The sequence below is a fragment of the Oxyura jamaicensis genome, chromosome 2 (genome assembly GCF_011077185.1).
Source record: "Oxyura jamaicensis isolate SHBP4307 breed ruddy duck chromosome 2, BPBGC_Ojam_1.0, whole genome shotgun sequence".
Lineage (NCBI taxonomy): Eukaryota > Metazoa > Chordata > Aves > Anseriformes > Anatidae > Oxyura > Oxyura jamaicensis.
In genome coordinates, this window is record NC_048894.1 from 90,960,292 (window position 1) to 90,986,201 (window position 25,910).

General features: G+C 40.5%; 1 protein-coding gene and 1 long non-coding RNA gene across 7 annotated transcripts in view; one reads left to right on the forward strand and one right to left on the reverse strand.

Annotated features, from left to right (window-relative positions):
• MOCOS (molybdenum cofactor sulfurase) overlaps positions 1 to 25,910 on the reverse strand; it is a 232,342-nt gene that overhangs the window by 146,734 nt on the left and 59,698 nt on the right. The window contains exon 3 of one of the 6 annotated variants that reach the window (XM_035317365.1): positions 6,143 to 6,280. The exons of the other annotated variants lie outside the window; for them this stretch is intronic. The gene's annotated coding sequence lies outside the window, so the exon portion shown is untranslated. The remainder of the gene's footprint in view (positions 1 to 6,142; positions 6,281 to 25,910) is intronic. 6 annotated transcript variants of the gene reach the window in all.
• On the forward strand, positions 12,022 to 17,849 carry LOC118161747. The gene is made up of 2 exons (XR_004748150.1): positions 12,022 to 12,249; positions 17,440 to 17,849. It is a non-coding gene; the product is annotated as an uncharacterized LOC118161747 (long non-coding RNA).

Below are 25,910 nucleotides of genomic sequence, written 5' to 3' on the forward strand. Positions count from 1 at the left end.
AGAGAGAAATGCCTCAAAGTTTTATGTGTCCAATGAAGGATGAATGCTACAGGCAAAGAATGGTAGAGCTGGATGTGTGCTGCAGTCAAGGCTCTGGCAATGGGAAAGAAACAATTGCATTGACTTTGATGATTAGGACTAAAAACCGGTCTACAAAGGTACACTGAAATAATATCAACAATATATCTGTCTGCTGTAGGAAAGTCTTGTACTGGGAAGCACAAGATGCAAGAGATGGCTTCATAATCCCAGTGAGATTTAAGTTTCTCCAGAACTTCAGTTTTTGAAATCTGATGCAATTGTTGGGAAGTTTGTGCTTCCTGGAGATGAAGAAAGAAGTTCAGATTTCACAAAGGACATCAGCAGGTCATGGATTTAAGCTTGACATGTTGTGAGAAACCCATCTGAAAGAAGTCATATAAATCTTTCTGAAGTAGACCTGCCAGGTGATAGCTGCAGCAAGCACTCACAGCTCCAGACTTCATTTTTAAAGACCATTTTCAGTGAAACCAGACTTCCTCCTTACACCTTAGAAACCACACCAGGGATGAAGACGGGGATAATCACAGCAGCTTAATGCAGGGAACGGAGCTGCCAGCCAGCTCCATTCATGCCCTGCTCTCCCTGGTTGCTGAATGGCATCCACTCAACCCATCTCCTGCAGCGAGCTGTGCAGCCTTTCCCTCCACTGCCTACAGCAGAGCTGACTGCAGGCACCTGAAACCCTTAACCCAGAGAGCAGCCTCTGCTGCAGTTAGCCTAGCTGCAGGGTTACCACTTATACCAATGCCCTGAATTTCCTTTATTCTTTCCTTTCATTCACCAAGAAACGGTGGGCAGCAGAGCAAGCAAGAGTCCTACCTTACTTTTCAGGCAGGACAACATTAGACTGTGTGGTTATTTATTTTTTTTCCTTAGAAAAAAAAAAAAAAAAGGAATTGGAAAGATAGATTTGTTAGAAGGCCAGGTATTCGTGGTTATGGACATGTTTACACGTATTATTTGATGTGGCTTGTTTTTTATTTTTTTTATACACTATAGTCATTGGAAAGGCCTTGGAATCATTACACTGATAAAACAGGAATAACAAAAAGGCTGTGCAATTTCCAGAAAAAAAAAAAGTCAACAAAAAATTATTGAATTTTCTATGTTTTCTGCCTCTGTGAAACTAAGCCTAATTACATATTCATATGTATGTGCACATAGAGAATACCTTTTGAGTTAAAAAAGCTGGGTTACAGGAGCAACCTCTTGATATGTAGTTTCCTTTCATAACAGCAAGCTGACAAAAGCAGCAATAAAAAGCACACTGAAGACTCTTATCAAGTCTGTTCCTCTTACTTTCTGTGCTTTCTTTGCTCTCTTCCTCAGTCAGCCTCTTTGTGCCACACAGGCTGAGTGGGAGGTGAGACAGAGCCAGGCAAAATGCCAATTTTACTACGGAATAATAACCTCCAGATCTCCACAGGAATTGTACTGACTTGCTGCAACACTTAATTTGACCAAAAGACACTGGAAAATGACAACAACTGGGATGCAGGCATTGTAGATCAGGATTTAATAACAGGATTCAGTTGCCTAACCATGAAAATCAAAGCCAGTGAGTACTTTTATAACACATTTTCACAACTTTACAAAACAGTAAATAAATATAGATGGATAAATGCATACATTTTGGCTCACAAGTAATGAGAGCTCTATGATTAAGTCATAAATAAAAGACAAAGCTCAAGCACATTAGCAGTATTTTAACTATATTTAGTTTTTAATCATTCAAATTTAGAAACAGCTGAACAGTACTGAAATAAAATCCACAACATAATAATGATATATTTATCTATTCAGTTCATTACCTGAAACTGATTTTCACATGAAAATAATCAAGCTTTAGGGTGAAATTTTCAGAAGTGTCCACAAGCATTAGAGCCATTTTTTGGTAAAGCATTTTAGTTCCTAAAGCTGGAGGAAAAGCCAAATTACAGTTCTAAATGTCTTCAATAGGAAATAGGTTCTTTTGTGAATCTCATTAGGTACCTATTTGCATTTTGGGTCATAGAACTGCTATGACTCTAGTACTTGTGAAAGAGGTAGAATTTTCAAAATCAGACATAGATTTTTGGCTAAAGTATTTCTGACATCAAAAAAAAAAAAGAAAAAGAAATAAAGCAAAAGCAACAGAGCCAAAAAAAAAAAAAATTCTCCGGCAGAATGACTTCTGATGTTTTCAGAGCAGACAAGCTATGAGCACCTCAGAATGAAGTTTATAAAACAAATCCCACAAACTCCTGAACTAGAGCAGCATTGCTATGATAAAATCTGAGTACTTAGGAACAGAAAACTGCAATACCTCTGAACGACTTCCGCAGACCCCAGCACTCCATCCTCGCTTTTGACATTAATATTGGGAAGCACTGGCTATTACACACAGAATTCCTAATGCTCTGTGTCTTCATGTAAGACGTACCCCATTACAGTGAAACGCGGTTCACCTTTATTACACTCCTGGAAGATTTATAGCCATATATAAGGTAGTTGTTGGCAGCAGGACTAAAGACTTGCAGTGGAAAACTGATAGTTTGATCTACTATAGCTCACAGCTGCAAGCAGTAGTAGTATTTTATATTATTACAAATTCCTACTTTTGAAAGAACTCTTTGGAAGAAAGGACTAAGAGGATAATTGTTTCATTAAGCATACTCATACAGCTGTGCCATCATGGGGAAGACTGCAGAAAGGCTGATAAACCTGACTCGGTACCTCACTTCTAGGCTGGCAAGGGAGGGAAGAAGGAACGTGCTCCATCTTTGCTGTGCATCCAAGGTAAATCCTGCAACTTGCCTTGCCCTGCTGTGATCTGCCCTTCTTCTTATCCCCCTCCTCTCACCTCTCCAAGAGGACACAGATCAAACACAAGGCAGTCAATAATGCAAGAATCGTATCAGCAGTGTGCCCTTGTCACTATGGAGGTTAACAGTATTCTTGGCTGTGTTGGGCAAAGTAACAGGTCAGCAGGTCAGGAGAGGTGATCCTTCAACTCTGCTCAGCACTGGCGAGGCCACATCGGGAGTGCTGGGTGCAGTTTTGGGCCTCCATTACAAGAGAGATGTGGAGCTACTGAAGAGAGTCCAATGTAGGACCACCAAGATGATCGAAAGACTGGAACACCTCTCCTGTGAAGGGAAGCTGAGAGAGATGGGACTGTTCAGACTGGAGAAGAGGAGGCTCCAAGGGGATCTGATCAATGTCTCTGTCTGAAAGGAGGCTGACAAGAAGACAGAATAAGGCTCTTTTGAATGGTGCCAAGTGCCAGGACAAGAGGCAATAGGTACAAACTAGAGCACTGGAGGTTCCCTCTGAACACCAGGCAGCAATTCTATGCTGGGCAGGTGATGGAGCACCAGCACAGGTTGCCCAGAGAGGCTGTGGAGTGTCCCACCTTGGAGATCTCCAAAAGCTGCCTGGACATGGTCCTGGGCAACCTGCTTTGGGTGTCCCTGCTGGAGCAGGGGTTGGACCAGATGGCTCCAGAGGGCCCTGCCAACCTCAGCCGTTCTGTGAGTCTGTGAAGCCAGCTGAGGGGGAGCCCACAGAAAACACATTCGCTCCCCACTTCCCAGTACACACTTGTATTCTGAGACCCCTCTCTCAGTTGTTGTTTAATCCTTTTAAAAAGCTACCATAGGAGTTTTCTATCTTCACGGACACTGCTGAGGCAAAATGCCTTTCTGTTCTAAAGTCAACAATGCTAGGGAAAGTCAATTAATTTTCAACCAAGCTTGCTGTCTCATTTCGTACACTTAATATGCACCTAATTAATAATGGGCTTTGTATTTAAAGTTATATATAATCAAGTCAGATATTCTGAGGGAATAGTCTTATTATCTAACTTATCAAATACAAGAGCCTGAATTAAGAGCTTAATTAGAATTAGACACTCCAAATTGACACTGGCAGCTCTACAGAGGGTACAGGCTACTGATTCATGCAGCTACCTTAGGTACACAGAGTCACCCAAGGCTGGATGAAGGGGTTGCCTTCCAAGGCTGTCACCTAGCTGTAGCTACCTCAGGTTAAGAAAAAATAAAACTAATAAAAAAAATCACTCTTCTTCTCACAAATATTTCTTCTGTGGTTCTCAGCAGAACAGTAGCTAGCACAGATACAGATGTCCATACTATACTATTTCCATTATAGCCTCCCAAAACTCTGTTGATTTACCTGTTTGTTTTTTTTTTTTTCCATGCTTCTAGACTTTAAATACTTCAAAAATATGCTTTATGCCAGTTCCTCCACTCTCTTCAAATTTACCATTTTGCAAACACCTATAAAAAGCTGAGCAACTTATCTTGCCATGTTTGTGTTCTTCCATGTTAGCTGTTTAACAGTAAAAGTTTAAATAGCACTTTATAAAGGCTCATTTTCAGTTTGCATTTATATATTAAAAATACTTCTTATAATAAAATGTTCCATTGTCACCTTATCCAGGAGCCCAAATCCAGTTTAGGCTTGTACGGAGAGATGCTTAGCTTGAGCCTCAGAAATTTCACCACACTGCCTTCTGCTCCACAAAGACTCCAAAAAGATGTAATGTACTGTTTTCTAAGGAAAAGATTTTGTGTGAATGGCCATTGAAAAAAAATAGAAAAGACTTCTGAGACAAAATATCTTACTTTGACTTATGACTATTTTTATTTTAAAATATCTGAGAGGGAAAGGCTTTTCCTAACTGCCTTTTTGCCTTTATAATCCCTTCTACACAGATATGTGTGTGAGAAGTATAGCTAGTGGCTGCATCTACATTTCTAAGTAAGAGCATTTTAACCTTCCTCATTTATTAATGAAGGGTCAGCTCCAGCTATCAAAGCAGTCAGCTGAGAAATTCTCATCAACTTCAGTGAGGGATTAGTAATGGATCCTAAGGTCTTATAGACTGCTGTGGTAGTTACAGACACTAGGAGCTGGTACACGACAGCCTGCTTTGAGGCTTAACTTAACGTCTAGTGATAGTTTTTTTTCTGTACATGTTCTTTCTATGCATATGAAGAAAAAAAGGAACAGAAAATGTGGGTACTCTAATTTATTGCAATGCAATAGGATACCATAAGGAAGCACACGCCACCTACCGCACATCCCAAGTTTTCCTTAGCTCATCTCACTGACAGAAGTAAGAAGTGACAGGATAGCTTAACAAGTTACAGCCGTATCCATAAGGGGAATGTTCTGGTTTACCAAATTAAAAAGACAAGCCCTCTGGGTAGGAAACGTCTTATTTTGTAAAGACAAGGTCTATTCAATATGTCACCGTACTGTATTATATTCTCACTGTCAATTCCCAATCCAAACACAAAAGCAAACTGAAATCTATGAGAAGCTGTAAGAATCAAATGTATTTAAGCAAGAAAAAAATCTACTACGTCTGTCTTCCTCTAGCAAAGCATTAATTGAAATAAAAAATGCCCTTGTAAAGGTTGGTTCTTGCCCTTCCAATCCACCCTCCTTAAAGGACTGTTTTCAACAGGAATCTATGCCGTATCAGCATAGATTCAACTACGCAGCTAATCCAGCAGAAGTCCACCAAATTCAAGGATTTGCCCATGGATTAATGCCTGCATAAGGAAGAGTACTGGGATAAATTATGCTTTATGGTTCTCAAAGTTTATTCGGTTGCCATTTCTGTTCCAGCTTCTTTTCCTACACTGACAATGCAGAAATGTGAACCTTTCAGAACGTGTGCCAGCTGTGAAATAGGCACATTGCTTATTTATCCTCACCGATCACATCCACATAAACTTGTTTTCTGACCGCTTTACTTAAAAGGAACTCATTGTGATCCCAGCTTCTTACCATTTCTGCCTGCACCAGAGTGATTAGGATCGCACCCATTTACACTTCTGCTGCTTACAGCACCACTGAATTAGCTCCCTGAACTTATGAAATAATTCATTAGTGGGAAGGAACCTGATAAGCTTCATTTGTCATAGGCAGGTGGTGAAAAATCCCTCCCTTTCCATTTGAAAGCATTACGTTATTTAGGCATTTGCGCTCAGCCACCTGAACTGAAGCATTATAATCCATTACATTTATTCTCCCAGGCACTGACTGATTCACTGGAGACACGCTGTGGAAATGCCCGTTTGCTTACAAAGGGTCATAGTCGGCCTTCACCAAATAAATTCTCTCTCAGCTCTGCAAAGTTGGCAGCACAGCAGAGTGCCTGGAGTTTGCCTTGCACTACATCTTCAGAGGAACAGTTGCTCTTTAAAGGCTACAAAATGTCTTCCTGCAGGAAAAAAAAAAAATGCTTTGATGAACAAAGTCCATGAGAAGCACCCATCCGGACTAAAAGGTGTTGACCCTCATTACAAAGTGCACATCCAGAAGGCATTCGGTGTCATCGTGGGCATACTGACAGAGCAAATTCAGATTTAGGATGGTATTATGGCACTGCACATAGCCAGAGGAGCAAAATAGTAGGAAGGAATCATGAAAACCATAAAATACGATACTGCAGGCTAACTGCTGGTACAGTTTGTTCTAACACACAGATATTACTCCTCTCCCTGGCAGAAGCCTATAACTCCTGTAATTTTCTAGATGTGGCAGAAACCCCTGGGTAACTGTTTGCGTTGAAATTAAATAGTTATTATTCCGTGGCAGAGAGAGAAGATCAATAGCTACATGATTTTAAAACCACTTTGTGGATATCTTTTGTGTGTAAAATAAGCCAGATGAGTTTACTCTAGTGCTTGGAACAACTGCCAAAGATTTGTGAAAACACTAGTGTATCCCAATAGTTTCATTATTTAGGACAGAAATGACTTTGTGTATTTATACCATAGGCTTTTCAAATGAAAATTCACCACCTGCTAATCAACTCAACCAGGCAGGAAATCAAAAAAGCAACCAATATTTTAGGTAACCAGTAAAGGAGGGCTATTCATCAGCAGCAGACAGCCCATGAACAAACCATTCCAAACTATATTTCCACAAACTAATTGCGAAACAGAAAACTACTAATGAATCTGAATCCGTTTTTCAGTCATTCATGTGTTAAAATTCAAATGATTTTTGCCACAAATCTTAAGAGTCACCAGGAGGAAGCAAAGTTAAAGCCAAACACTGGAAGGATGCACAAGTGTACTGCCTCAGTAGATATCACTGTCTAGGACAACTTCAACTTGAGATGTTCTCATCAAAGTATTTTCTTTGTAACATCTAGTAAGAAACTAAGGTCAGTGCTTCCAAACTAGCACAGACCATAAAATTTTAATTTAGGCATCCCCTGAGCATAAACAAAGAATGCATCAAGATTGACTTCAATGATGAATATGCAAGACAGCACATATTAGCCAGAGGTTATATTTCCTACTAGTATTATGTGCCAGACTAAAAATCTTATTCACAGGTCACAGGAACAAAGGAAAGGGTGTGCATGTATGAACAGATATCACCTTTCTTAAGGCATCTGCACTGAGGACACCTGAGCACATCACCCTTTACATGTGCTCAAAAGTCACAGGCACTAGTCCAGTTCTTTCCATTGCTTACTAAAAGCATCTCTATGCTGGGTGCATGCTGTACAGCCACACCTATCCAGCTTAACCTCACCGTCAGTGTCTTTGGAACACAGTCATCCCTCTTTCCAATCTTAGGAAGTCCTGATCTTAAAACTTTCCACATGTTCTGAGCTCCTGCAGACAGATTCCTCAGTGTCGCAGTATCTAGTTAATTCTGCAAATGCCAACAACCATCACTAGCTTGAGGCCTGCCTACCCGCCCTAGGGCATTTGCTGGTAACATGCTGCAAGATCCTTCACTTTGTTTTCTGATTCAGAGAAAGCAGAGCCCGAAAGCTGGCTATTTTCCAGCATAAACTTGAAAAGGCTGTTTGAGGAAAAAAGATTAAAAAAGCCAAACACACGTAAGTATTCTGATGGTTCCAGACACTCAAGTCTTTATAGTGCTTAACCTTCTAACTAACCTCAGACAATAACTAAGTCTTCTTTAAGGCATTTTAAAAAATACAGTATTAAAAGGTAGACTTTTTTTTTTTTTTTTAATTTAGATAACATACCATTGCCCATTGCTTCCAATGTTTTTTAATGTTATTCAACTTTTCTTTACTGGTGGAATTTGTTTCTCGATCAGCACTGGCCTTTAAACTATATATCTCTGTGATCTTTCCAGATATAATTTTTTTCTGGTTTGCTTGTTTCATTGGTTTGGTGTAAGTTTTGGGGTTTAGTTATTTTTTTGTTTGTTTTACTGGTTTTGCAGCCAGTTAAAAAAAAAAAAAAAAAAAAAAAAAAAGAAGCTGCAGTAATTTTATTTTTAACTTTTTTTCTGAAACAGTATGTTAAGCACTCCAGACACTGTGACCAAGTTTATCTCTTTTCTCTACTGGTGCCACTGAATGGTAGTGTGGCAACCAGTAACTCTACAAGACATTTACAAAAAGAATTTGCCATGAAAACCTGCAAGTTGACTTGTTTGCATATTTTCCCTGGCATTTCCAGTTGTAAAGTGCAAGCAACTCTCATAGCTTCAAAAGCATAACCCAGCATTTCTCATTTGATTTCTCACCGAAGTAGGATGTGCCACTTGACACACATCTTCTCAATGTTCAGATCCATAGTATGGTTCCTATCTCTGCTCTGAAACAAAGCCTTGATAATAATCTTGAAAAATATTAACCACAAATAATGACAGCTGTATCAGTGAACTCATGTATATTTTTGGGTCTTTAATATTAACTCTGCAGAGATTACAAAATACAAGGTGAAAAGAGAAAGCCAAAGGCAAAATGCTCTTGTATCGAAAGGAGTCAGCTACGCAGAATGGACCGACAGCAGTGATGAAGTATTTTCACTCCAAATGTCCAGAAGTTCAGAAAATGACCGTTTCCAGTATAACCTTTTAGATCCACCTCTTTGACATATGTCCAGAGTATGACTGATGGGCTGGCTACAAAAATCCTTACTTCCATAACCAGAGCTTTCTTAGTCGAGGAGGAAAAAAAAAAGTAAAGAAAAAGAAGGGATAATTTCTTGCAATTCATAAAATACCTGTGCAGAGAGATCACATTTACTTAGTAACCATTTAGGCTGGGAACTTCAGAGGTACTTAGGTGCTTAAGCAGGAACGAGATGGTTTTGTGAATCTGGGCCTTGGTTACTATGGTGACAGGGACCATGGCAAACACTCGTACATAAATAGGCCTTATTTCATCAAGGGTTGCTTTTCGAGTGCCGAGCTTTTGTCTGGAAATGGTTTTAGATGAAGATGTTAATCTGAAAAGCATCTCAGTCCGCTTTCAAAATACAGGAGGCTTACATAAATCTGTTCACATGTTTCCACAGACTCCTCCTTTACATGGCTTAGGTATGGCAGGCAAATACGTCTGCAGCATCATCAGTCTGTGCTTCCCCTCGCGTGGGTGACAAGCCACAGGTCTGGAGGACTGCTGGCCACTGCAGCTGGTTTATTTGCCATCAGCTTCTGATGTGGTGTGATGGCCCACCTCAGCCGTGTAACTCTGCTTTTGCTTTCTAAGAAGAACACTGAAGCATTCTACAGAGAGAAAAATTGAACAGCTCCTATCAGTTTGAAGGGGAGACAATAAGATAAAGAGCAGAGCCAGTACTCCTTGGCACAAGGGTTCTTGAAACCTGCAGGACCCTCATACTTTGGTAAAACAGAGGATTACCCCATCACCTGCTAGCTTGAAATAACACAATACCATGAATGCCAGCGAAACCATCCTGGTGACCACAGCCACAGAAACACTCAGGAGTGAAAGGCTTTTCTGCTTGTTTGTCGCTGAGCCGATCTATGGCTTCAAAGTCTCAGAGTGCTCACTCTCTGCACACTGCTCGCACTGAGCCTCGTTCTTATTTTGGCTGAAACAGCCCCAAGATTTCCCAGAAATTGTGAATGGGTGTTCGCTCACATGGGAAACATCATTTCTGCCTGTCAAGCTGCACTTCATTCACTTTAAATCCTGACAACTGTGCTTCCCCTGCTCCTGGCAGTTGAGGGAGAAACTGCTCTGCACATGATGGATGCAATGAGGCATAAATGGCTGTTGAGGGATATTCTTGGCTTGCCTTAAAACAGAACCCGGCTGCAATCCCTGGCAAACTCGTTAGGAGACGAGGAACAACAGCATTTTAAGGAGCTCACAAGTGGCACTTTTAGAATCGTAAAATGAAAACAGCTTAGGGGAAAACTTCAAACACGTTAGCACCAGGAAACCTCTGTATAAATGCCACTGCTTTACAAAATGAACAGAAAACATTAAACTTAAGAACAAGACACTGTGTATGCGAGAAGGAGCTGAGAGAAATATTCTGTAACCTGCTGCAACCTGTCCTGTGCCGTCTGAGGAACACTCTGTTCAAATCAAAATGGACATGGAAATCAGCAGCTGAAACTAATGCCAATTTCAAATGTTCCATTGGTTAATTCTGATATCAATTAAAACTATAAATTAGAAAAGTTCACCCCATAGGATGTATGCTAATTAACCTTTCCTTTCTGCATTTTGTGCTGCCCTGCAGCAGAAAACATCATGAAATCAAAAGTAACTAAAAAATACAGTAATGACCATAATTGCCTATAATCCTTCACACTGCATCTACATCTTACAGAGCTGCTAGGCAGAAAACCTGAGCCAGAAGATGTAGTAACTGCTTTGTATCTCTCTTTTCCTCATTATCTACCTCCTGGGAGTTAGAGAATTTGTGGGGTGAGACACACAGGTCATACCTTCAGAACAGCAATAACATTGACTTTTTAATTTCAAGGATTTTTATAAAACAAAATCAATAAAAAATAGAATGGAGAAGCCTCATCATGTTTGACATCTTTGAAGGGCTATTGGGCATGGGATGATCATTAGTCAAGAACATTTGTCAAAATTCCTCTTTTTTGATACAAAAAAAGAAGTAATGTTGCAGCTGACACCTGAAATCTGTGCACAAACTCTTCTCATGCACAGACTATGATCTTGCTCCTAGTTTCAAGATTCCTTAAATCTATTGTTGTTGTTGAAGGAGATGGATAACTCCTCTTGTTTCTACTACTACTAAATTTGCACACTGCAGCAGACTCAATAATTGTGACAACACTGATGCAATTCCTATCAGCGTATGCTCGTGTAGGCGCACAAGCTTTGTTACATCCTCACAGTTGCATAAAGCTCTACGCTTGATTAACTTTCAAGAAAAAATATGGTCTAGAATTTATTGCTGCTGGGATCTCAAAGTCCTGATAGTGTATTCAAGCTAAATCGAAAGCCTGGGTACTTTCATGTATTACCCTGTACAGTGATGAAACCCTTTTGGGAAAAATGTAATTGAGTGAATAAATCTTACGCTAAACACGGATTTAACCTATAACCCTCTTGCATTAGTGAATCTAAGCATTCTACAAATTCATCAAAATAGGAAAGTTTTATTAAAGGCTGAAAAAATATATTCCACAGAAACGAGACATTACAACAACCTCCTTTGTTTTACTCTGCAACATCACATTCCAGTAGGGTAGCTGTTGTGAAAGTCATCTGTTGTCACACAGAAACCAGACAGGATGTGAGCAGTTAGACCTGCCCAGAGATTGAGAGATCTACCAAAGCTGTCCTCCAGAGTCCAGGGCTTGATCCTGCTGGACTTCTTTCCAGCAGGATCAGGTCTGAATTACAGCCGTGAAGCAGGAGAACAGAATTCCAAGATGTTTACTGTACAAAGGTTTCTCAGATAAAATCCACTGCCTTCTCTGCTCTGTGTACTTTTAAACTCTACCTATTATGATTTCAGCACTCTTTCTGAAGATTTGTCACACCTCTGATGCTTTGATATTAGCTTTGATAACATCTAATATCACGAGGAGCACAATGAAAAGTGCAGAATAGATTTGATGAATATTTATTCAGAGTTCTAAATACATTCATGATCCGTATGTCTGTGCCCTTTGTACACTGCTTTCTGCAAACATTCCAGCAAATATGCTGTGAGTTTGAGTGATTACAGAATGTTCTCGGAAAGTAAACACAGAACTTGCAATCTGATTCTAAGGGTTATACTCTAAAAGCCGAAGGCAGAAGCTTAATATGCACCCTATGTCACATCAAAGGGCTCCAGCGCTGAATTGCAAAATCTGTGCAACAAGAATGTCAGAAGAAATTATTTGGTGAATAACAAACTACACTGGAGAGTGGTCAAATTTTGTGGGCAATTTCCAGAGTAAAAGGTAAGAAAATTCCTATCACAATAATTATGTTCTCTGTCCAGCTCATTAGGAATTTATCCAGAAATGGACACTGAAAGGCAGGGATTTCGGCAACTTTCCTACAGAAGCCATACTTAAAAGACAATTCAATCCCAGTGGGATGTGTGAAAGTCCATCATACTGCAGTACGTATTTTTAGCTATTACAATTTCAGATTTCATTAACTGTTTGTTCAATGTGATAGGGCAGCAGGAGATGAGTGCTCTGGTGTCTCATTTCATACTTTTTTATCATCTGTCTGGACCATCTGGCTGCAGCACAGCACCGCATGCCCCTAAAACAAAGATGGATGCACGAATTGTTAAGAGATGCTATCAAGGGATGTTTCCTATGAGTATTAGCAGAAGGAGACAGAAGCAGTAAGTGGCCCACAGTAAAAAGCAGAAGTGCTCTTTCCTAATCTACTTTGCTTGTGATTTAATGACAATTAAATGTAGAAGATATTTCAAGTTGTTGCTCTTTATTGACATTATAGATCTACTGGGCTTTTCCTCATTATGCATGATTAAAAGAAAAGTTTTTGAAAAGGGCAAGAACTGCATACATTTTTTTTAAACTTTCGGTTTCATTCTTAGATCACACCAGCCTTTGTAACTCTGCCCTTTCCTTGCATAACAATAGTTGTACAGAAAAATAAAAATTAAGGTATATTGACAACCTGTTGCACCAAGCCTTTGAGAAAGCAAATACCTTTATTATCCCAAAATATTATGCAAAACCTCCCTCTGATGTGATTGGTCTGCCACCAGGCAGACTTCCACTCAAGATGTGCAGATGTCATCCACTAAGCCCGTGGTCCTTGCACTACATTCAGAATCACAGAATCATTAAGGCTGGAAAAGCCCTCCAAGATCACCTGGTCCAACCATCCCCCTACCACCAATGTCACCCACTAAACCATGTCCCTAGGCACCACGTCCAACCTTTCCTTGAACACCCCCAGGGACGGTGACTCCACCACCTCCCTGGGCAACACGTTCCGATGCCTGACTGCTCTTTCTGAGAAGAAATGTCTCCTCATTTCCAACCTGAACCTCCCCCGGCGAAACTTGAGGCCATTCCCTCTAGTCCTATCACTAGTTACCCGTGAGAAGACGCCAACCCTCAGCTCATTTGACACTGCATTGACAGTGACAAGCCTGGGTGGCTCAGAGTGACCTTGGCCACTTCACGTCTGAGTTACTTAATGCCTGCTGCTCCATGGAGAGCCACTACCAGGCTCAGCAGCAAGGGGGGAGAACTGGGAATCAGCACTCAGGGATTCACCCTCGTATCTTACAGTATTACTTAGCCCCCTGTCCCAACAGAAAAACACAGCATATTCTGGTTACGTTCCTGCAGTCGGAGGCAGGGCCACCCCTGCTTTGCGCCCCCCGGTTTCTCTGTTCTCAGTCTAGCACTACTGCTGTTAATCTCTTCATTCGTACTAGCCAAAATCAAAAAGGTTACCTCGGCTCCCTCCCAGCAGACACCGGCAGCAGCAGGAATTCACCTGGGACACCCTGTTTCCAGGGAGCTCCCCAGGTCACAGGGATGTCTCTGCATGGTACCACAAGCTGGGCAGCGTCTGTACACTACCGAGAGCTCCCTCTAAAACATTTGCTCCCACTGAAGCCACCAACAGCAGTTTTAGGGTACTCAAGATACACTCTGGCTAGGGGCCCACTTATACCAAAGTGTCACACTGGTTGTATCGTATCAGCACAGCCACAAGAGCTTCCCAGAAGAATATGGAAGATACCTAGCTCAGTTGATACTTCTTGTTACGGTACTGCTTCAAACGTAGGCAGGGATGTACTATTGCTAATATCCCACCCCTGTAGCACATAAAGAACTTCAAGCAGCTCTCCGAATGCCTCTCGGAAGGCAGCGCACCCGAAATGGTTGATTATAAAGCAAATTCTGCTGCAGTGTATCAGGTTTTCATCTGACAGATGTCGGGCAGGTTCCCCAGTTCTCTGCATACAGCTACTGATTGATTTGTTTCTTTCCTTGAGACAGAAATGTTTCTGCTTCCTCTGCTGCTCTCTCCCCCTCCTCCCTCCCATTTGGCAGCTATTACAGAAAACTCCTGCAGCAACAGCCATCACTTCAAACGCTGTCTGCTTTTCACTGGAAGCAGCAGATGTACCCAGAGCACTTCGCTAAAGTTAGCAAGGGAGTGTTGACGTGAGGTATCTGCACCACAGGATCACTGCAGATTTATTGGGTGCTTAAGCCTCAGTTCAGGAGAGTATTTAAGCTTGTCTTTAAGTGTCGATGCTTATGTATCCTCGTTGTTTTCAATTTGTCTAATATTACACACGTATCTGAATAACTTCTTGAACTGAGACCTTAGACGAAAAGGTCCTGGCACGCATCACTCATTCTTCCTCAACCCCCACAGATTATTCAAATCCCTTAAATGTCACAACAATTTTATGACTGATCCAATACTGCTACATCCACTTTTGAGCCAAACTGATTATTTTTGTTTGACCACAGGTCAAGCAGCAAAAAGAAAGTGGACTATTACTCCTCTTAATGCCAGCAGACTGGCAGTTAGGGAAGAGCTATTGAGCAGAACTGTAATGTTTTTGGCACAGCCTTTTTGTTCCTTTCTTTGCATGAACATCCTGTCAGGGAGGTCTCTAAGAAACACTTACAGGTAGAGAGATCCTGGAGAGGAAAACCTGCTGTGCTTATAATATTCCTCTCATTTGCAGCATAGATTTCGTCTAAGATCTCAGTGCCTACACAGTTCTTTTAACATAATTTTCAAAGTTAATATTTATCAAAATAATGCCACTTCTAATAAGCATACAAAAAATACAAGTTTTAAGAAAACTGTATGGTTTCCATTGCCTTCATGCTTCAATCTAACATATAACTGCAAGGCTAATAGACAAGGACTGAGCTTAAAAAACCTCCGCTGCTAAAAAACTTAAAGCTCCTCCCAAAATCTCACTTCCTCTCACCACAAACTGCTGGAGCGGACGGACACACAGGTCATAGCTGCTCTTTAATTATTCACATTCTTGTAACACACAAGCAGCCCTGCTCACCCACAGGATCCTACCGTGAGAGATGCTGTATGCACACAGGATAAACTAAATTCCCCGAAGAACTTAGGGATAGCTTTGATCTCCTCCCAATTCCCAGGAAACCCTGCATATCCTGCAGAATCAACAAGGTTTATAGTAGAGCCTTGAAAAACACTTTACTACAAGGCAGACTGCACAAACCAAAATCAATAGAAATCTTGTTTTGCTTAGATATGTTTCTGTGTGCATGCACACTGAGAAAAATAATTTCAGCTACGCATATAAATAAAGAGAAAATTACTCCGGACTACTTGTAAAGCTTTACAAGATCTGAAAGGCTATGCAGAAGAACAGATAGCAGCCACCAGAGCTTCTTCTGTGTCCTCCCTAAAAAAAAGCTCAATTTAAGAGAAAGAAACAACATACACTCTTGTGGTATCTGCTGTATCCAGTACCTAAAATTTCATATGGACATATGAAAATCATTGCCAGCTTTATTGTCCTTATTGTCGCCATGAGAATTAATCTCACTGTTATTCTTAGGTATCGCTCAGCAACATTACAGTGGAAGAAAAAATGCACTTCTGCTACAAAGTTGCACTCCTTTATGACCAACAGTGGTACCATTATTTCACTCCAAATGGGAAACTAAAAATAGGTTTACTTTTAAGTCATGATATCTAGATGCTAAAATGATTTTTACATATTTTGCACAATAACTCAATAAGCATTTTTAGCTAATATACTGAATAATGACTGAACAATTGGCGAATTCAACAACTTAGGGTTTTTTTTCCTCCACATGGTCTCTCTTCTTCTCTTTTGCAGAATATTTTCTAACTGATGCTCAAAAAAAAAAAAAACAAAAAAAAAACAGGTCAGAAAATCTCAAGCATAACAATGAGCTTGCACATATTCCATTGCTCCTGTACATCCATTGTTATGCACAGCATCATGGTACATTGCATTTTGATTCTTTGATATTCTTAGAAAGCTACAACCTGAATGGCTTACACAGGCTAAACCCTTCACCTCTTCTCTGCACAGGTGGTAACATTTAGGCATTTGCACTGTTAAGCGTGATACACCAGATCCTGCAAAATGACACTCTTGTCAGTAATCTCACTGAATTGCGTGCCAAATAAAGACTAATCTAAGAAAAAACTTGGCAAGCATTGCGTTTATTTCTATCAAGTTTTGTCCCATACAAGTTATCAGCATTATTTCCTTTCAACCATTTCTTTTCATTAAATCTTTTGGAAAAAAATAAAATAAAATAAAACCACTAACTACAATCTTACTGTGTTTGAACTCCAGTCATTTTACATGACTTTCTATAAAGTTCTATAATGACCATTCCTATCTATCCATGGAGGCAAAGTTTCCAAGATAACACATCTTCCTAAAAATGCTATCCTCTGCCTTTGGCATGCCTCCCTTGTTCCATTCACAGCTATTCCAAATCCTACTGCAAGGAGCAGTTTCCTCCTTCAGCATTTTGACCATCTTGTTCCCCAGGTGCCTGTTCCTTGGCTACACTGAACCCCAAGAGTATTTGGATCCCATTTCTGCTCCAGAAGAAGCTGGCAGCAAATGCTCATTAAAGGAATATCCACTTATGGATATACTGATTACAACACCACCTTGCTGTGTTCCAACCCCTGCACTCCCCAAAACAAATGTCCTTTCAGCAAGTGAGATGCTGACACTGCTCCTTCTCATGTCGATCTGTCTTGTCTACTGGGTCTACTATGCTCCCTTAAACATTAGTGTCCACCTGCAGTCGCTGGTCTTATACCTCGGTAATAAACTTCCCGGGAAAGAGACTGCCTTCCTCAAATGCTACCTAAAGCACCGTGTGCATGAAGCATTTTAGACACTACCAGAACACAATGAGAAAAGAGGTATGGTAACTTGTACCTAAAATGCTGGAATGCAATCCAAAATGCACATAAAACAGGAAGACTTGGGATGCCTGATTTGGTAGCGTCTCTAAAATTCAGGCTCAAGCAACGTGCCTATAGCACCTGCTCATGCTGATAACAGCTTAATGCATTTAACTGTTTCTTTGTTTTAAATCGATAACTGTTTATGTTTTAAACGCATTTTAGCCGATATTTTCATGCAGTGATTCACCCATGAAATCATGTAGAGGATGTGTGAAAGCGCAGATCTCCTCTCTTCAAGTACCAGATAAAGCCTGCTTCTGTCAGCAGTAGAATCTACAATGTTTCACAATCAGCATGATGCTGAAGAAGTACGTATTTGTACCCACAGAAGAAAACAAAAGCTTTCTACGTGAAAGCTACCCAGAGACCCATAATATTTTTTAAACCGTGAAACTTCGCTACAACATCTACACCTTGCTCTCAGTATCAGAAACCAAGAGAGAGTATACTAATGGGCACAGCCAGAAACTATTAAGATAAGTTATTATAAAAGAACGCAACGTTAATAAAATGGGAGTAACTGACCAAAAACACACATGCACGCACAAAAGGAAAATGTTCAATAAAGAAGCTTTATTTTGAGATTGCAGCTTAGTGGTTTCAAGTGATGTATTATTTTCTTTGGAAGTAACATACTATATTGCTAAAATAAGACACCCACAGGGAAAAAGCTTACTAATGATAAATTATTGTAATATAAATGCAACCAGATTAAACAAATATAGAATACCCCATTAAAAGATGGATTTTTTTCTGATAAGACAAAAACACCATCAGAAGAAGCATTCCGCAGTACACAAAAAAAATCTCTCCCCAAAAGCCTCTGAAACTTTACACTATTATTTTCAGATTCCAAATGTAATTGAAGTACAACCCCTTTAAGTGCAGTCTAGGCTGGGTTAATCAATAATGTATCAAAACCATGGTCCACATAGCAGGTCACTGTCACTGAGGATTAGCAGGTACCACGTCTGGGAAAAAGCAAGCACAGAACATTTACAATTACCAAATACACGGTGCACAAAACTCCACAGCCTCTACACATCCCAGAGCCAGCCAAATCTCACAGAAAAAGAAGTGAGCACTTGGCTTTGAGCAAGGATGAGATCATTCTGCCCAATGTAAGTCGCTAGCCAGCTCCTACCAGCAGGGGCTTGGTTAGCTCTACAGAGATTTAGCAGTCAAGTAAGGTTCCCTTCCAGTTCAAGACGTAAAACCACAAAAGGGAATGGGAGTGGTGTCCTGGGGTGGACTAACAGAAGCAGGGCTAACAGACTGAGGGACAGATCCTCTGGGAAGCCATCGTTGGAGCGCATCAGCAGCACAATCAGGATGATGACTGAATGCAGCTGGTTCAGCAGAGGGCCACCAAGGTGGAGCAGGTGCCCCACAGGGAGAGGCTTTGGGCCTGCAAAGGAGAACGTTCTGGGGGGATCTGTCAGCAGCCTTTCACTGCCTCTGAGGAGGTCACCAAGAAGCCAGAGCCAGGCTCTTCACTGCCGTGCAGCAGGAATACGTGGGCAACAGATCCAGGGAGCTGGATACAGCCTTGAGTAGCCTGGTCTTATAGCTTGCTTCGAGCTGGAGGTTGGAACAGAGGCCTCCTGAGATCCCTCCCAACCTGAACCAACCTGGGTTCTTATGTCTCTAATAAAATTCAGCTTAAAATTTCATTACTTATCTCTTCCTCCTCGGTACCAACCCCATTATTTTTACCACATAACAAACACTTTCCCTTTCAATCTCCCGTTAAGGTTCTCTATATTTAAGGCACAAGGGATAAGTGATACTTTTGACGGTTTTCTTTTGCACTTTACAAGAACAAGAATGAAGAAAGGCAAAAATGCCTCCCAAAGCAGACACTGTTTTCCTCTTTACAAGTGTGAAAACTGGTTTGATACGTGCCATACAACCAGAAAAATAAAAAATGGGTAAATCTTAAATAATTAGCAACTTGAAGTCTGGCTACTGACTCCAGCTGGACATGCCACTGTTTTTTTCAAAGGTGACTGATAGTGCACACGTGTGAGACAGTTCAAGTGTTTAGGAAGAAGACGGTCAAATTCTTGACATTCACTCACATTTATGCCTGTTAGAGGATACAAAGACAGCATGATAATGCGGAGCAAAAGAACAAATGATTCTACTTAGAGTTAATACTAGCACAGTGAATAATAAATCGTGGTCACACAGGGTGGAAGTATTTGTAGACAAAGAGCTGGACTGACAGAAAAGCTTGAAGTGCCTGGCACCATGGGTATGGCCAAACCACTTGTCTAAAAATATTGAGGTTATCAGACCACAGAACAAGTCAGAAATAAAAAATAATAAACATTAAAAAATTAAAAATTAAAGAATCCCACTTCCATGATGCATTTCTTTGAGTAATTCAAAACTAAAGCCTGCACTAAAATATATATCTATTCTGAACAACAGCTAAACACATGCTTAGTTTTAAACATGGGCTTGCACCCCACTGAAGCAGAGGCTTGAGATTTTAACTGTTGTTTATCCCAGGCAGCAACAGGTGAAAGGAATTACTTTCTGGATTGGAGGCCTGACTGTTTACCAGAAGGGAAGTTTAATCAGGTTAACAGCAACTCATTAAGATCTGTCCATATCTGCGTGGGTCTTTCTGGCATCTACCACCAGGGTTACAAACAAGCAGTACAGTAGAGAGAGAACACTGCAACATGGACAGTGGATCCAGTCTTTCAACAGTGCCTTCAAAAAGAAGAGCATTTAAAATCATAATTCACTCTCTGTCCACCTCCTCCCTTTCTGTTGGCTTTGGCTCTGTTTGTCAAATACAAAATCCAGGGAAAAGGGTTTGGAATGAAGTCTTTGGTGGCCTGAGGTTTGTGTTGGAGTGTATCTTTCTTTGTCAGTCAGTCGTTCAGAGGTAATCACTGTTTTGATCTAATAAAACAATGAAGAAAATCTGACCCCAACTTGCATTTTATATGACAACTATTTAATGTATCTGTTTCCCAGTTTCCCAGATATCACTGTACCACCCTTTAGTACAAGTATGAGATTTATTCTTGTAAAGATTTGAACCCAGATGAAACAAAACAAAACAAAACAAAACAGTAACTTTCCATGTGCAAAATGAGAACTTCTGGTAGTGAATGGATTTTCAAGTACAGACAACTGCAGATTTACAGAAGCTGGAATGGCTTGTCACTTTGTGCAGTTCGTGGACAGACTGAAAGTTCCCAACCTAATTAGTCTCTAATAAACAATTTCAATGGTTTAAAATCATTTTCCAAGGAAAATAATGGATGTTTTTACTATGCTTTGTACAGCCTTTTCATGAAACATCTTATCAGTAGATGTGATTGACTGAATTGGTTTGTTGCTGCTCAAACTAAACTGAGAACGCACTTGACTGATTTTAACTCCATTCAAAAATTTCCTGGCTAATTATACTTTTGAAAATGTAGAAAACTCACATGCAGATTTCTAAAGACATTCAGTTGCAGCTTTATTGCACTGACAGTTTATCGATTAGGAAAATGCTTTAGACAATAAAAAAATAGCAAAAAAAAACAACAATCTCTATTATTCTCTGTATCCTTGTGAAGCAGAGAGCAAAAAAAAAAATGTATGTAGAGTAGGGTAAAACACGTGAGATGTCTCCAGCAGTTTTGGGAGCTGGACTTGAAGGAATATAGGATCTCACAGAAATGTTCAACGTGGAGAAATAACATCTGATTCTTTTAAACTTTGGCTGTGTAGCGGATATCAGAGGTGTGTGCTCAATTTAAAAGGTGCTGTAACAAAAATGTGGTGTTAATAACATGCTTTGGATAGTAACATGTTGAAAGTTAAAAACTATGCAGCTCTATTCTATTGTCTTCTGTCATAAGCTACCTATAATCAGCACCTCTACTTACCCATGTTTAACTAATTGGTAGTCCTATTCAGAAATGTCAGCAAGAAATATGATTACTTGAAAAGAAGCACATTTGTGTAACATTAAATCAACAGCTAATTAATGTAGCAAATAACCACTGTATTTTCATTATAATCATGTAATTATTCTAAGCGTATTGGTTACAGCAACAGTCAATTTTATTACACAGATATAGCTCTGTTTTGATTATGTTGTTAAAACATAACTGTGTGGCTGGTTGTTTCACATATTAGAATATTCAACAGCCTAATATCGTGTTTTTCCACCTGCTCAGGTTATGATATTCATTTGGTCGGGCTTTAAGATGTACTCCTGGAATTATCATGAGCCTTAGCCAATAAAGGAAGAGAAGACATGCTGATGGAAGACAGAGTAATGTGGTACCACAGCGTGCTCATACATAATACAGACAGCCATTTATTTCCCCCAAGTAATAATGAAAATGTTAATAAAGAAGCTAAGCTTTGCTGTTGTGGCTGCAGAGCCAATTTTAGCATGTGCATGCTTCCAAAAGGGTCCTGCAAAATTTCCACAGCACCCAAACAGGCTGAACCATTAATCAGAGTCTTAGAGAGGACTACTTTATCCTGTATGGCTGATCCTCTCCAAGAGAACAAGCTATGGACCTGCCTACTTATGGCACAGACCAGCACTGCAACCCTTTGTGCTGCCTGGTAAACCCATTTTACTTAGACAAAACAGCAGGACTATCTAAAGTTATGTGAAAAACATTCCCACTCTTCCAAGTTACTCAGAATTTGGAGTAACTTGGAGTAACTACCATCTCTTACCCACTCCCCATTCGGTGGCCACCATTCCCCTGCTACTCACCTGGGGTAGCACCCACAGCACCGAATGGCGCCCACACTTCTGAGCAAGGAAGAAAATTCAAATCCCTTTTTCAGCCTGCCCAGTCTGCCAGAGCAATGCAGCCACGGGAAGGAAATGTTCCTACTGAGAACAGATGTACCTTTCACTTCACGGTGCTGCTCTGTTTCTTTGGTACTATCTGGAACTCTAGCCCTAGGAGCATCGGAGAGCATAAGGTGATCAGGCATTAAACAGTTTAAAAGAGCCCTCTAAGACAAGGTCTTAGAAAACTGGAGTAAAATGTAATTAAATCTGCCATTACAAATCAACCATTTGATCAGGACATGTTTTCTGCTCCAAGTCTGTTTATCAAGTATTCCCGATTTTGCTTTTTGCAAGTAATTACTCAATGCTTTATGTGAACCATTTTCTGTCAAGGTAAAACTTCTCTTTACCATTTTATGAACTTTTTGACTGTTCATTACTCATGGTATTAAGTTCAGTCACCCGAGCCACCACAGTAAGACTCCTGCATCTAAACTTCTAAAAAAAAAAAAAAAGAATCAGCTATCTAAGCAAAAAATAAACAGGACCTGTGACCTTGCCTGTGGACATACTGCCTTCTTTACGGGGTGACTACCATTTGCACAAAAAGAAGAACCCAGGCCATATCCTCTTCCAGTAAATGCCTAGCCAACAAACACCAGGACACAATACAAGTAGGTAGGTTCATTTCTGAGGGAGCACTGGCAGGGCTCTTGAGATTTCCCTGCTTCTTGCTAGAGAGCCTAATGGCCTAGATGCCATGGTGAGGTCTGAGCCTCCAAACATTTCTGCTGCCTGTGAACAAAAAAAACAAGGGCAAGAACAAGGAAGCAAAAATAATTGTGGAAACACTATACCATGTTCATCAACACCATTTCAGTGGTGCTGCATTTCTCTCTGGCCAACAGGAATTTTCAGGCTATTCTAAAATAATTCTCCCTAATACTGCCCCCACACTCTTCATGGTTCTGTGGGAAGGAAATTTTCTGGGCAAACAGGAACAGTCGCTTCAACTTGTAACAATCACTAAAAAGACAGCAGAAACAATGAGATGGAAAGGCAAAAAAGAGAAACAAAAAGGAAAAAAAATGGTTATTGCTTGCTGTGATTGTGATTAAATGACACGTCACCACACACTGGATTGAGTAGACCCAGGATACTCAGTATAGAGAGGCCAGTATCTGTACAAATTCATTTTCATTTGACATGAGACATGATAGTTCAGTGGGACTGAATTGTCAGCTACCTAGCGTTATTATGGATCACACCTAGCAGGTAAGCTGTTGCAATGAAAGAAGCTCACTTCAAAATCCACTGCCAGGTGCCATGTGGTTGCAATATTTACCAAAGACTTCGGAGATGCAAGTGCCAAGGCTCTTTGAAAACAATTATTTAACTAAAAATGGTATCAGTGAACACCAAAAGGTATTAATAAAATCCTGAAAATACCACATCTGGCCCAAGAGTTCCTGAGCCAAAGGAACTCATATCTTATTATATAATATTATATCACATGCTGCTATAAGATTATACTGATATAAGATTATCGTTCCTATTACTATAAATAAACTATTTCTCTTTTCTCTATAAATAAACTATTTCTCTTTTCTAAGATGCTCCCAGCTCTAAAGAAACACTTTGAAACCTGAATATATATATATATACATATATATATATATATGTTGGGAGTGATACCATTTAGCATCTTCATCAGCCATCTGGACAACCTTGACAGGCTGAGGAAACAGGCTGACAAACCTCAGAAAGTTCAAAGATTACTTAGTACTGCACGTGACATGGAATATCACGGTGTATCAATATAGACAGGACTGACTGACCAGGCAGCAGCTCTGCAGAGAGGAACCTTGTCCTTGTAGAAGAGTTGATTATGAACAAGCAGTGCACTTGTGTGGTGATGAAGGCCCACCACACACTAGGTTGTTTTAAATAGTAGCATGGATAGCAGGTCAAGTGATTATTCCCATCACTCAGCACTCAAAAGGTGTCTGGAAGACTGACCATGTGGGGACCAGAGAAGCTGTGGATGCCCCATGCCTGGAGGTGTTCAAGGCCACATCGGATGGGTTTTTGGGCAACCTGGTCTAGTGGTAGGTGCCCCTGCCCATGGCTGGGATTTGGAATGAGATGGTCTTTCAAGTCCCTTCCAACCCAAACCATTCTGTGATTTTATGCTCTTCAGTGTAAACTGCGAACTGGAGTGTATTCAGCACTGGGCCACTAAAATGGCCAGGAGGTTGAAGCACATGCCCTATGAAGACAGGCTGAGGGATGGTGTTTGTTCAGTCTGGAGAAGAGAAGGTTTTGGGAACATCATCGCTGTCTTCAGTTACCAAAGGGAGAGGAGTTATGGGTACGACAGAGCCAGACTCTTATCAGACTTACACAGTGGTAGGATAAGAAGCAACAATTACAGCTTCATCAAGGGAAAGTCTGATCAAACATAAAGAAGAAAGTCTTCCACATGAAGACAGTCAGTCACTGGAAGAGGGTGCCCCAAAAGGCTGTGGAATCTCCACCTTTGGAGATGATCAGGACTCGACTGGACACAGCCCAGCACAACCTGGTCTGGTTTTGAAGCTCGTCCTGCACTGAGACCCAATAGACTCCAGAGGTCCCTTCCAACCTGAATTATTGTACGATTCTATTCTGAAAGTGAAACTATGCAAAATCATTATGAAATGCTGCCAGGAGGCAGGACATTTCTCCCACACTTCTGGGAGGCAGAGGAGAGAGAACTGTGATCAGATATTGGGATCCCCACAATGTTTTGAAAATGATGGAAAGAATAACAACAAAAAAAGGAGAGAAACAAGATACAAACCATAGTGCTACAACAACAGTTTCTGCCACCTAACACACTGTGACTGGAAGACAGTAAGAGGACTCAATAGCTAAATGCATGGAGGAGGCTTACAAAAAAACAGTTCCTCCTGTGCGGAGGGCTTTAAAAGTCAACAGGGTCGGTTTAAAATTGATCCATCGTCATTTTATAGGCAGCGAGTGACAAAAATGCTGGGTGGATGCAATGTGATCCCAGCTGTTGAGGCCCATGAGCAGCGTGAGGCTACATCCTGCAATCGCTGGAAGCAGCAGGCGGCCTCTTGCTGGAAGCCTTACTAAGAGAAAATTGCCACTGCTGATCCTCATGCTGCTGCTGGAGTTGATGGGAATTTTTACTGCATAAATGACTGCAGGAGCACTGCCTACATTAGAACAGCATAAACATAAAGAAACATGTTTTAACTTCAGAAGCATATGGCTCCCAGCGGCTTCTAACCAAAGTAGCTCTGTGTCAAAGGGCAAATTTGGCTCCCAGCTTACTGCTGCATTACCTTGCTGCTGCTATAAAAATGAGGAAAGGAAAAAAGGAAAAAGACATGCACTCATGGATATATGCCTGACTCAGTGGTGACCTTTTGTTCTGATAAATTGCTGATTTTTCAAATATTGGAAACAATGTATTTATCACATAGAATCTGACTGATGTGTCGGCAACGTCCTTTTGAAAAACATCTGTGCCAGCCAAATGTCAAAGTCTGTTACTTCACGTTGAATGGATTTATGCAATTATCCTATAAGTCAGTGCATAGCCTGACCTTAGGCAGGAACTGAATTAAGTGCAAGGGAAACCTGTGCAAGGGAAACCTGAGAACAAGCACATAACTAGTCAAGTACCAAAAGTACATCACATTTGTAACCAGCTTGCACTACACAAATATGTAGATAAATCTCTAATGATGTTCTACCAATATCCTACTTCAGCGAGTACTCTGAAAAGTCTTCACCAATTCTTCAATTCTTGCTTGCAGCAACAGAAAGGAGAAAACTAGCAATGTTAGACAATTCAATGCCCAT